General features: G+C 44.4%; 2 long non-coding RNA genes across 4 annotated transcripts in view; both read right to left on the bottom strand.

The window, feature by feature from the left end:
• The window catches only part of LOC121020342 (uncharacterized), a 210141-nt gene that overhangs the window by 70004 nt on the left and 126159 nt on the right, over positions 1-13978 (bottom strand). The window lies entirely within an intron of this gene.
• On the bottom strand, positions 1200-7359 carry LOC121020343 (uncharacterized). Of its 2 annotated transcripts, none has more exons than XR_005786082.1 (2): positions 6738-7359; positions 1200-1942 (listed from the first exon to the last, which is right to left on the bottom strand). It is a non-coding gene; the product is annotated as an uncharacterized LOC121020343 (long non-coding RNA). The 2 variants fall into 2 exon arrangements; XR_005786083.1 differs by having other exon boundaries at positions 6753-7359.

Below are 13978 nucleotides of genomic sequence, written 5' to 3'. Positions count from 1 at the left end.
TCTCTCTCTCTCTCTCTCTCTCTCTCTCTCTCTCTCTCTCTCTCTCCACCCCCCTATCTGCCCCTCCCCTGCTCACCCTCTCTCTCTCTCAAAATAAATAAACTTAAAAATTTTTTAAATAAATAAAACAAATTTACAGGAATAGATAATAGTAGTGAAAGAGAAGGGACACCATTTTCAAGTCTTGTTTCTTCAATTAAATAGCTATATGGCCCTGGACAGATAACCTGATTTCTCCGAGCCTTGGATTTCTCATCTATAAAATAAAGATATTGGGCCAACAGACACCTAAAATCCCTCTAGTCCTAGTGTCCTAGGTTTCCATCATTTGAAAGCCCAGCCCCTCAGATAAGCAGAGTGTGGGATAGTAGAATGCATTGCTTACACCTTGCAGACATTTTTTTTTAAAGAAAAGAAAAGGAACACAGATCTTTATTCCTGAGATGACTCGTAGGCCTTTGGGGAGCAGACTTCCTCTCTTATGGAACAAAATGTTTTTTTTTCCCCTTTTTCTAAGCTTCAGAAAGATGCCATGTGCCTCTCTTGGGTGAGCATTTATTTTCCGGAATTAGAATTGATGTCAATGAAATGAAACATTCATCACAAGTGATAAAGACACAAATGCATTTGTCACAGCCTTAATAACATATGGCTATACTTCAAGCGGCTCTATTAACCCCGCAGTGACTTAGTGCCATTCTGCACCAACCAGAGCAAGTTCTCAAAGCAGCAAGCAGACTTCATCCTCCGGAGGCCGATTCAATGCAAAAATAATAATAGAAAGGAGAAAAAACAAAAGCACACATCACCAGGTAAATGTTTTAAAAACCTCATGAAGAAGAAAAAGAAAGAAAGAAAGAAAGAAAGAAAGAAAGAAAGAAAGAAAGAAAGAAAGAAAGAAAGAAGAAGGAAGGAAGGAAGGAAGGAAGGAAGGAAGGAAGGAAGGAAGGAAGAAAAGGCGTGCCTGGGTGGCTCAGTCGGTTAAGCATCCGACTTCGGCTCAGGTCATGATCTCACGGTTCGCAGGTTCCAGCCACGTGTCGGGCTCTGTGCTGACAGCTCGAAGCCTGGAGCCTGGAGCCTGCTTCGGATTCTGTGTCTCCCTCTCTCTCTGCCCCTTCCCCACTCACTCTCTGTCTCTCTCTCACACAGATGAATGGACAGTAAAACAAAACAACAAAAACAAAAACAAAACCTCATGGGAAAAAAATGTGAAAGATTTTATGCCATGCACAGTTTGAAGAAATACAAACTTTTCATTTTGATATAATAAATACGATTTCAAGTTTTACAAATGTAGAGCATCGTTTGCTTGTCGTTTGTTTTTTAGGTTCAGGTATCCAGAGGAGGAGGAAGCCTACAGAGTTCTTCAGTTGGGTCTTTAGTTTCTGAAAATGGCCCAACTTTCTTGAACAGACAGTGCCTTGCTGCTGCTGAGAAGCTGGGGTTCCTGTCCTGGTCCCAGCCTGGGGCTTTTGGAGGTTGGTGGGACAGGGCTGAGGGCCCCGCCCTCACTGCTTCAGAGTCAGAAGGTGTTTGGATGCTGCAGGCGGAGGGGCAAAGGCCAGAGCTCACGAAGGCAGGGGCTCTTGGTCTCCAGCACTTGCTGGGCTCAGTCACTCTCCTCATCAGACTCCGAGTTCCAGAGATGAGCCCTCCAGGCGGTCAAGGGCCGGAAGGAGATGGGACGTGCGAGGAGGAGGCATTCTTGGGGTACAGAATCCTTGACTGCAGGGTCCCACGGCTCTGAGTCAACCACCAGGAAGCTGTGCACAACTACAGCCCGTGCCCCCTTGTAATAATCACAGTGCTCACTGTCTCCCATATGGGCTGCTACATGGGATCCACCCGCGTGAGCCGCAAGGCCTCGTGGAAAATGTGGGGGGCGGGCTTGGACCTGAGGGTAAATCAGACTTAGTTTCTGATCTGCAAAGCAGCGTGCCTGAATGGCGAAGAAAGAAATAAATAAAATTAAAAAATCATATATTCTTTAAGTCACTCCAGATAGGTCCTTTGCTAAAACATCTATTGCCTTAGTAATGCTGGTAATGAGAGAAACAGGCCGACTGACTCTCCCGACTCAGTGGACTCACGTTAGCTGAAGTCCATTTCTGTCCCCAGGGAAGACATAATTGCCAGGGTTTCCATATACACAAAAGACAGTTATTGGTTATGTCCTAGCTTCCTTCATGGCCTTCTACACTCAAGTAGAAATATAGTCACATCCCCCTGCGGACGGGAGAATTATAGCTTCTGGAAATACTTTCTGTATAAGAACATTCTTAGAAACTTCAGTCTGACTATGGGTAAGAAAGCAAATACATATTCTAATAAAACAGAAGCATGCGACCAAGTTGGTAAAGTCATTTTAAGAAGAAAAATTCTGGCTTGGGTTCATCCGTTTCCCTGGATTTTTTTTTGTAAAGTTCATGGTGGGTCCTTTGTGCATTGCTACACAGCCCAGGTCCCACCGCCCCCGGGACCATCCATCTGTAGGTCTCTTTCCTTTCCTACTGTTGCTATACGGCCAATATTCAAAGGGCAAGAACATTTCATCTGATAAAGATGAAAAGAAGGAGTAAGAAGAAGCTGAGGGCCATCCTGACTCTGCTCTCTCATTTCCAAACGTTCCACCACTGTGGTGACCGCTAAAAAGGCCGAGTCCGTGACATCAGTCCCTCAAAAGGAAGGTTCAACATTCCTGCATCACCCCGGTCTACACACAAATCCATGGTTCTCCGCAATCCGTCTGATGCAGAGACGCCCCAGGACAGATATGTTTTGTTTTGTTTTGTTTTTTTTAAATTAGAGAAACAGTCCCAAACCTGGCTGCCAAGAAGCGAGCCCTTCCTTTTAGTTAAAAGCAAGTAAGTCAACCTAGCCTTCCCTACAAGGTTGCAAACGGAAGATTTCCAGCCGAGGGATTTCTAAAGGGTCTATCAACCAGGAAGCTGACATTTTCCTAAGCACATACTTGTTGATATTTTTGGATACTGGAAACTTGTGATTACCTGGAAAGGTACAATAATGCCATGTAAAGGTCCTAGGCCCACTGGAAGAGAGGACCAGGCAAGGTCTAGAGCTGTGATATTTTAAGATACTTTCACAGACTATACCTAATTATGTCATCGTAAGCCTGCATGAGCACACATCAGAGCCAACATCTTTACATGCCCTTCCTGCAAACACATGTTTAACATCTTACTAACGCTCATGAGCAGGAGAATGAAGCCTTTGTGGAACAGCAAAAGGGTCATACTGCTTCCTTCATACAACACCCACTTTTGTATAGCCAGACCCTCTAACACCGAAACTTTTAATAAGCCACTTGCCCACAAATTAAAGGGGATTCTGCAATTCCATCACTAGAAAAGAATCTGATTTCAGCGTCACAAGAGTGAATAAAATAGTAATCCTCATGTTATAAATTATGCATCTTTCATCTCAAAGGACAATAAATAAAGCATCTTTCATCCCTTTGAATCCCAAAGCAGTTAACAATTTATAAACTAACACATGGGAATCACTTGATTCATCACTGAAAGACGTCTTGCCCTGGGATGCCGTGTTGTTGTTTTTTTTTTTTAATAGCACACACAAAACCATATTGAAAGATGAGAACCAAGGAAATACTATACCAATAGCCTAGATTTGAGAGATTGGAGTAAAGGAGATAGAAACTTGATTCAAATTCACTCAGAATAGAAGCTCCCACCGCAACTCAGGAAGATGTTAGTTTCACAACTTCCCTGATCCCGAGGTACAAGCCTTCAGAGTTCTTGCTGGCCTTCCAATGGGCTTCAAATCCTCTCACTTGCATTACTACAAAACACATTTTTTGCAGCCAACATTTGGTCACATCATTCACCTATTGGCAAACCTGGTCACTCGTCACTTTCCTTGGTGTAGCAGGAAGCCCAAACGTTTTAAAATGGCATGAAGGATCTTCACCACCTCGTTATGGATTATGAAAGATCCTCCAAAATCCAGTTGTCCCAACTCACTCGGAGAGGACAAAAAAGGGTTCCTCAAAAGGTAACCAGAGTAATTTGACTGATACGATTAACATTCTTTGCAAGCGTTGGAACTGTGGAGGAAGTAGATACTATTTATCCAGACAACCCCGTTATTTCAAGGACCACATGAAACCACAGGAAAATTAGATGTCTTTTCCATATTCACGTAACTATGTAGAGACAAAGTTGGAATGATCCTGGAAGAGTTATTGTCACCTGGTGGGAGATTAGGATCCAGATTAAAAATAAGGCGACCATATACATTCAAACTAGGACACATAGGAGAATAAAAGGGACCCACACTAGTGATATTTACACCAGAACAAGAATAAACTGGGACTTATCCAAGGCAAACTGGACTATGGCTCTCCAAGTTAAAAAAAGAAACGGTTAGAATTTCCAAAAGGTTGATCATAAGCAGTTTGATAAATCATATGTAATATATCTACTGCCCTTGTAACAGAGAATCTTCTGGTGGTCAACATCTATTTGGTTGGCCTGCCTTCTCTGGAAGAAGAATGAAAAAGCATTGTAGGAGTTTCGACTTTTGAAACGTCAACTAACACCGTTCTAGAATCAACATGACAAAATTCTTTCCGGGAGCCTCCCAAGCTCTGGGAGCTGCATTTGATGCCAAGTCTTCTCATTCCAGGGGGATAAGGGGGGCTCCTGAAGAGAGGGGCACATTCAGAAAGAGAAGCTCTTCATCTGTGGCATTGAATGAGCCTCTGGATGGGTGCCAAAGGCTCTGAAAAGGGCTGTATTTTCCTTATTCACACATTTCGGATATAACTTCATGAGTGATGACTAGTACCAAAGACCACATTTTCACCTGCCAAATATGGCATCTCCTTAATGAACTAGGCATCCCTACCCATGTGAGATCCTGGAGCTGGTTATGATCAAACAGGAAAAATGACATTTACTGAACTATTAACACCACTATGCAAATACTTGTGGTTTTTTTTAAACAGACATCCTTTTAAATACACGTTTGAAGCTGAGACCCTATGGTATCAGAATCCAGGGCAACAGGTTAGATCAGCTTCTTGTAAGTGCCTCTTATCTTTTCCCCAGTCTGGAGCACTGTCTATGTAATAGTTTGCTTGCTTTTGGCTCCCCCCCCCCCAAATATCAACCCTGTAAGATCCTTTACACGTGTAAGCATTTAATCAATACACAGAGTGATACTTAGAATGTCATCTACAGGCAGTTAAAAAGAGCGGTGTTCCAGACTAGTGAGAACAAATGACTTGTTTCCAGTCCTGGTCTCTGAATACACTGCTCAGAATAGGGTAGGTGTTCAATAAATGCTTGTGGAGTAAGTGTTGAAAGAATGCCTATAAATCTTTCTCTCCTCACAATGACTCAAACATATAAAGTGGAATGGTAGCCTCTGGGCTAGGAAGGTTGGCCTGCATGCTCTCCCCATTTGCCTGCCTGATTCCAGGTGGTGACATTGTGGGTTGGCTGTGCCTGCTTCAACCTCCAATTCTAAGCTTTCCTAGAATCTCATCAGATACCTCCTCTTTTCTTCACCCTAAACAGATTCAGGAACAGATGGATATTTCGGGGGGGGGGGGGGAAGCACACTCTATGCTTGGTAAAGACATAGCTGGAAAGACAGGCCACCTATCAGGAAAGGCCAGCTGATTCTGAATATTCAACCCTCTCTGGACCTCACTAGCACACCCACCGATGCAGACTCTGAGAAACGCTGGCACTTAAACACCAGACCTGTCTTTTTAAATGAATCTCAGGCTAGGATCACCTCCTATTCTACGGCACACAGTCATGGTGCACCTGTCCATTCACTAAAAGCTTTTTTGCTCAAGCGAAATAAAACACAGATCCCTAGGAGTACTCAAAGTGACCCACTATTACCCACTAGAAGACAAATCAACATGAGCTTAGGACCACGCAGGTCCTTTCGCATCTGGCATTATTTGGGAAAAAGGCGGCCCAGATTTACAAATTTGCCAGATAAATGGTTTAGGAAATGGTAGGCTCTCTATGCAGACCACATGCAAGGGACTGTGTGAACTCCTGATCAGAATTAAATCTGTGCAAGAAGGAGCTAGGGGTCCTGGAAGGTAAATCCTAGAGGATTTAGTTGTAAATCCTCAAGAATTCCTAAAAATACCGAGAGGAATGCCTGGTTCTCCCACAACACATAGGGATTTGAGCAATTTCTCCATGAATCTCAAAAGAGGTGACTCCCAACTAACACGGGAGGCGAAGCGACAGCGTGGGCTGGATTCCAGATGTTTTCAACCACCCCACAGCTCTGTCCATGGGTCCTTTTGCCCTTCACATATGTGAAAATGCTCTCCGCAAACTTGCCCGGGATTGAGAAGAAGTTTTAGAATATCACTTTATAGAGGGCAGGTGGTGTGTTTCGTGTATACGTATATGTACGTAGATGTACACACGGAAGAAGAAAACTGGCGGGCTTTCTGTGTCCTCTCCTCCTTTCTGCCTGATCACCGCGAATCGCGGCTCTTTCACAGCACAAGCTGCTGGGGAAGGAGAACGTTCGGGGCCAAAGCCGACGTGTTTCCACTGGCCACGCAGGTGAGAAGCAGTTGCACCACCAGCTGCCCGGAGAGTGACTCCGCTTCTCCGCTTGCCCTGCCCCCACAACCACCCCGGGGCCCTTGCCCACACCTCTCCCAGCCCCACTGCTGGGCTTTGGAAAGAACCCAGAGGCCCCAGCGTTACCTGGCAACCGCGCACCTGTGAGTCAGGTCAGCCAGGCGGTGCTAACCTGTGTGTTCCGGCCTGTGGGCTTCCAGGGTGTTCTTAGGCTCCCTTATTATAGCTCACTCCCCCGGCCCAGGGAAGAGAACAGAACTGACTGTTTTCCTTCCCGGTTTCCAGGAGACAACAGATCCGCTGATGAGCTCTCCGCTGAGGGTTCAAAAAAGTGAAGGGAAACAGACCACGGCGTTAACCTTGAACAGGTGGCTTTTCAGAAAGGGTCCAGTTTTATTTGGGGACATAGATCTCCACCAGTAAACCAGATCCTTCACTTGGGGAATTTTAAGAACTCTGAAGAGCTATAATAAATGTCTTTAAAGAAGAAAACAAAAGTTATGTAACAATTAGGGCGTTTTGGGTTTTGGTTTTCGGGGTTTGTTTGCTTGTTGCTTTGATCTGTTTCTCTCCAGCGTGCGTCCACCAGGAGGGGCTCCTGGTGTCAAAATTCTGGCAGTAAGTTGATCCAGTGGCTCTGGGCCGGGCCTATCTGCCCGGCTCAGTGAGCAGCGCTGGGGTTGGACCAGCAGTCACCCTCTAGTGAAGCCAGAGGTCCTGTTCCGGGCATGGAGACCTGATGCTGACCTCACTTCCTGTCTGCCGACCTCACTTCCTGTCTGCTGACCTTGCTCCTCAGGGACACCGTTTTCTGGAAACAGATGAACCTCTGTAAGGGCAGAGAACTGGGCGGCAGTGGCGGCTCTGGCTTCGTTGCCCCGAGGGGGGTAAATCAGGGCGGGGAAGAGCCCAGCCACATGTGGATGTCCGCGTGCTGCCGGGGCAACCCCAGGAAATATTTTGTATACGTTTCTTCAGTCCCCCTTAGTGCATTCAGTAAAAGAAATCCTCGTCTCGTTTTTCTGTGTACCATACGGCGAGCTTTGTAGTTCCAGGCATGGGGTAGGCTCTAGTGAAATCTGACCTCCCTTGTTCCTGCAGTTTTCTTTCCCGATCTCCCCGCTCCCTCCCCTGTTTACTCTCCCCTCTCATTCTCCTCACAGGGGACCCGTCATCTTCTCCCACTTAGCTTTGTTCTCGCTCCTCCATCCCGTCCATCCTTACTTCTCCCATTCTTCAACCATTGACTGCTTGGCCTGAAAGCGGCCAAGTTAGGTGTTGCAACGTCTGTGAAAGGTGTTCTTGGAATCATCTCGGCATCCATAAGAAAGCATAAGCTGGCATATCAAGAAAGCCCAATTGCAAAGTAAGCCAGGGGGCCAGTGGTTTCCAAAGACTTCTTTTGGGGCTTAGGCAACCCTCCACGTGGAGGCACAAATGCTGGTTGCTGTTGCTGACATCAGCCCCATTTTTTTTTTTAAATGTTTATTTTTGAGGCAGAGAGTGCATGTGGGTGGGGAGGAGCAGAGAGAGAGAGGGGCCAGAGGATTCAAAGCGGGCTCGGATATGACAGCAGAGAGCCCCGTGCCGGGCTCTAACCCACGAAGCCATGAGATCATGACCTGAGCCAAGGGACGCTTAACCAGCTGAGCCACCAGGCGCCCCTCATCAGGTCCATTTCTTGTATTGGGGGTGGGAGGGGGGGCTTTCTGAATCACCCTGCTCCCTTAAATCTTTTGATGTTAGGTTTCGTCCCAAAGGGTACTCCTCTCCCAGCTATCTTATACATATCACCCTCAGGTTGAATCCTCAGAGGCTTTGAGCTGGTAGAACTTACAAAGGGAGCTACTTACTCCTCAGGGCTCCTTTATCTGCGGGCAATGATGTGGTCAAGGTGACTTTGAAGTTCCTTCCTTTTTTTCCTTCCTGCCTTCTCACAAAGACTCAGGCATTTTCTTCTAGCCAAGAAAAACAAAACAAAACAAAACAAAACCAAAACCAAAACCCTGTTATGTTGGTATTGTTGATTTTTCTAATGTGTTACTTAAAAAAAAAAATGATAAGTGATAAGGAATGGAATACCAAACAAGCTGTTTTTTAAGAAAACTAAATCACTCCCTTTAGGGGTCTTTTATAATTTACTTTGTTTTCCAACACTGGGATTTTACAAACCTGTTTCAGTCTTGCAATCTTACTTGAAGAAGGAAAAAAATCTCTCCAGCTCTCTTGCTCTCTCTCTCTCTCTCTCTCTTCTGATAGGGTTGATTGTGTTTTGAGTTTTCTTGTTTTAATAAGAAACATTTACATGTTTTATGTCCTGTATATATATAAAGAAGAAATCATTAGCAATGCCCAAAGTTAATAGCCTAAGAATGTATAGCATAATATACTGCAGTGTCACTGAGAGAGTGAAAAAGATTTAACATAGGACTCAGGGGGAGAAAGTATAAACTGTGTGAAACTATTACTACTCCAACTAGTTCTAAAAGAGCTCAATGTGAAACCAACCAGAAAATGATCATCCCACAACTATAAATATAAAGCACTAAAAAAGACAAAAGCTCTCTGGCATTGCGAAAAATCCATAAATAAAAAGAACCCCCAAAAGCATTTGCTGGCAAAAGTATTTAGTGTGGCAATAAAAGAGAGTATTTGTTTTCTTTATATTAAGTGATTTTTTATGGAATCCGTACAATTAAACACTGCATAAGAGCCTAAGAATTAGAGTTTGTGTTTGGCACCTAATTGAGTAGAGAGTCAGGAAGATGCAGAATCTGAAGAGGTTATGTGTCTTTACATTGGACCATCAAGGTTACCTGTAATGTCTTGTTAAAAAAAAGCGTTCCATACTGAAAAAAAAAAATCCTTTCTTTGAATGCACATGTCCACATATATACATATCAATGCACAATCTGAAAGCAGGATTCTTTTTTATGGCTTTATATTTCGCACACAAATGTGGAAATATAAGCAGGGTGGCATTTCGAGATAGAAATATAAGCAGAGTGGCATTTCCAAAGGTAATTCTAACAGGACACTCTTCATATCAAAAATATTTGATCTCATTTTATTTTGTTGATATTCATTAGACTACAGAAGAGTGATTTTTTTAAGATGGACTTACCTGTTGTCCGTTAAGAGGAAATCGCAACAGTTCTGAGTCCTAAGTCCTAAGCACGTAGGACCAAGAAACAGCAAAGAACCGATTTCACAATTTATACAAAATATCAGCTCGAGTCATCAAGTTTAGGACTTCTGAGTCTCAGCCAAACCTTGCAGATCATGGGGTTGATAACAAACTTAATAAAGACAATAATAAAATAGCTTTATCTTATGTATGTTTTGTATTTTGATGAGACCAAGTAACCAAAGTGTACGGGCCAGGTGCTTCACCCCTCACACTCTGTGGGACACAGAGGAAACTAGGGGACCTGATGGGCAGGAATGCTGGTAATGAAGACACGGCAGTGGAGGTTGGCATAATATTTGCCTCCACCCCAATATCATTAGCAAAAGATGGCCGAATGCAGCATCAAGGGTGCCATATGCCCCTCCAACGTCTGGACTCCCCTGGAGCCACGAAAGGGAAGCACTGCCACTATTAGTTTGGATCAAATGCATTTTCCGAGAATTGCCTTTAAAAACCTGCTAAATACAGCAATTTCATATGGATTAAAACTAACAGTTTACAGACAGTCCAGAGCTTGACCCACTGAGAATAGTTTGCTTATTGCGAAGGCGAGGTTCTACACTGATTTAGTTCTACTTTTTGTCTCTCTCTCTCTTCTCTCTGAGAGTGAGAACAACTATGGGACTACAAAGCTGGTCATCTCAGGGGCGCCTGGGTGGCTCAGTCAGTTAAGCATCTGACTTTGGCTCAGGTCATGATCTCATGGTTTGTGGGTTCAAGCCCTGAGCGGGACTCTGTGCTGACAGCTCAGAGCCTGGAGCCTGTTTCAGATTCTGTGTCTCCCTCTCTCTCTCTGCCCCTCCCCAGCTTGTGCTCTGACTCTCTCTCTCTCTGTCCCTCTCAAATAAACATTAAAAAAAAAAAAAAAAAAGCTGGTTGTCTCAAAGATTAAATCACAGTGTGTCACTTTATAGGGTTTGTATAGAACTTTTATGCATATTAACCTCTGGAATCTTCCCAACAATACTTTTTTAATGTTTATTTATTTATTTTAAGAGAGAGAGAGAGAGCATAAGTGTGCTGGGGCAGAGAGAGAGGGAGAGAGAGAATCCCAAGCAGGCTCCACGCCATCAGCGCAGAGCCTGACGTGGGGCTTGAACTCATGAACTTGGAGATCATGACCTGAGGCGAAATCAAGAGTCAGATGCTTAACCAACTGAGCCACCCAGGCGCCCGCCAACAATGTTTTGAGAAAGATATTCCTATTACCTTTTTAAAGATAGGGACCCTAAGGCAAAAAGCAGTTCAATGATTTGCCAGAGGTCAGAGAAGTCCTGAGTGGTAAAGCCCGGTTCAGGTTCAAGTCTTCCCTGGCAGATCTAGTGTTCTTCCCTCTATTCCAGTGTCTATCTCAGGAACTAAAAATGTCCTGTAAATAATTACCATGTGGAAAGCGCTGTGATCTATCCTGATTCTCCAAAGCTGGGGGTGGCTCAGGGAAAAGGCAGATTTGAAGCGGATTCCAGGGTTACGAATCTACACAAACAGGGAATTCTTAGGCAGAAGTGGGGTTTGGAGGAAAAGATGGTAAGTGTATTCTTAAGCTCGCTGTCTGAAATTTTGTAAATTATGTAGGTGGCCAGTCAGAGAGCACGGAAGGAGGCCGAGGCTAATACAGGACACTGGATGATACAGGCCAAGGACAAGACAGACTGGAAATGGAGAGTGACTAGGATCTCAGGAAAACCTGGAGGCTGGGGGGAAAAACACCGATATTCAGAAAGAGGGGAAAAGTCCAGTCCCATTTCAAGAAGTGGGAACATTAGCCGTAACACAGAGAAAGATCACTAGTTGCTCGAAGATGAAAGTAAAACACTGTAGTAAAGGCATGAAGAGAGCATAATGTGGAAGGAAGAAGGGCTGAGACCATGCTTGTTGGGTTATCCCAAAGTTCTCATGAACGATAGAGGAAAGAGGCGGGTGATGTTCACAGAAGTAACATTTGGGGACGGCTACTGTGGGCAGGTCAGAGGAGAGGAATCGGGACGGATCAAGACGACTCTGATGTTCACGGAACACCCAAGTGTGCTCAGACGACTTGAACGTGCAGTGGAAAATCACGGCAGCTGCTAGAATTTCTCCCCAGGGCCCAGAAATCTGACCAGGTTTAGGGGCTAACAGGAAACACATGCTCTCAAGTCGAAAGAATGAGAGGGATTTTAACATGACATGTGAAGTTAGCCAAAACGGCTAAACATAAATCTAGGCTTATATACGTAAGAGACAATGGGAAGAAGGACAGAAAAGATTGCAATAAATATGGACGGCAAATCCGGGAAGTGTGGGGGGCAAGAGGAATGCACGGGGAATACAATCTGTGTGTCGATTTGGTGGCTGGACATAGAAGCTCAAATTCACCGTTGTTTTTTTGTTTGTTACCACTTGCATTTTCATTTTTAACCATTTACTTTACCTGCCTGTCCCGTGAGAATGTCTGTGTTTGCAACCATTTGTCAAAACTTTATATCTCCGTCCTTTACTCCCCTGGCTCCAGAATGCCCATGTACTGGTTTCCTGCAACAAATTCAAACAAAAGGGGTGGCTGAAACAACAGAAGCTGATTCTCCCTTTTGGAGGACGCTCTCCAAAGTGGACTCTCTCCTTTTGGAGGAGTCAGAAATCAAGGGAGCAACAGGGCCACACTCCTGGAGGCTCTAGGGGAGAATCCGACTTTTGCCCCTTTGAGCTTCTGAGGGCCTGCCGGGTGGATGCAACTTTGGAACCACGGTTCAGTCCAATGTGTATTTCAACCTACCTTTGATCCACATTTACTCCAACACACACACACACACACACACACACACACACACACACACACATGACTCCTGTTCACCAACCTTCACTCATAGCACGGATGGTTGACCTCCCCTTTTCTAGGTCTCAAGGTCAATTTTTGGTTTTCATGAGATTTGCAGGCATCCTGAGCAGCTGTGGACATCTCCACTCCCTTGCTGAACCTCTAGGATTTCCAGTTTCCATTCTTCTCACCATCCTTTTACGGGCTCATCTGCGGGCACAATCTCTTCCCCGATTCACCTCTAAATGGTGGTGCACACCAGAGGACTTCCTCTTCCTTGCTCCCCCTTTACTCTCTGGGTGAAGCTGTCCACTCGCACAGCTTCAGCTCCATCGCTGAGTTCAGTACATCCAATCTAACTCCACCCCGACTTCTTGCCTGACGCCCACAGCAACACTGGCCAATGGAACTTTCTGCTATCACTCTCTACATCCACACAGTCTAGCACAGTACCCACTAACCGTTCACAGCTACTGAGCAACTACATTTTTCATTTGATTTCCTTCTAGTACATTTACATAGCCACATGTGGTACTGGCTACCTTATCAGATGGTCCAGATCTAACGTCCCCTGTACCTGATGGGCCAATCCTAATGAACTTCTTGCTGTTCACACAATATGTCTCTCCACCATGTTGGCAACTATCATCCGGGACTCCACTGTCACCTCCTCTGAAGTCCTGTCAACAACTCAGGTTAAGTGATCTGATTCCACCTTTGTCTTTCCACAACTCATCTTCCATTGTGTTATTATATGATACGATATGTTATAACAAATATATTACATATAATATACATATACATCATTTTTTAGTTTTATATGCTTGCATGATGAACTCCTTGAAGAGAAAGACTTTATGTTACCTTGATTCATTCTGTAGTCTTTATAAAGCCAACACGGGACCTGGTACCTGCTCACTGAGTCAATAAAAAAATGAATGACTGGATGTTGCCCAGGGATCACCTTGCATCATCGGAGACAAAGCTGGACAAGGCACAGGATCTAAAATATTAGGAGCTTCTGGCTCCTTTCACCATTCCCCTCATGAGAATGGTCAAGTCTGGGTAATTCATGAAGGTTTTGCATTCATCAATTGGATGAAAAAAAAACATGTTTTGTGTTTGTCTTTTTGGGTTGGTTTGGGTTTTTAATGAGCTGCAGTTTCAGGAGCCTAAAAAACTGGAAGTTAGACGGGCTCAACGGGTAAGGGGCATTAAGGAATCTACTCCTGAAATCATCGTTGCACTATATGCTAACTAACTTGGATGTAAACGACAAAATAAAATGAAATTAACAAAAAAACTGGAAGTTAACCTGGTTAATTAGGTACGTGAACCATTTGGCTGTCACCCTTCATGCTTAAAGTGCAAATCATTCTA

Source organism: Herpailurus yagouaroundi, unplaced genomic scaffold (genome assembly GCF_014898765.1).
Source record: "Herpailurus yagouaroundi ecotype Mexico unplaced genomic scaffold, PumYag 250, whole genome shotgun sequence".
NCBI lineage: Eukaryota > Metazoa > Chordata > Mammalia > Carnivora > Felidae > Herpailurus > Herpailurus yagouaroundi.
This window is presented reverse-complemented; position numbering and strand designations above follow the sequence as displayed.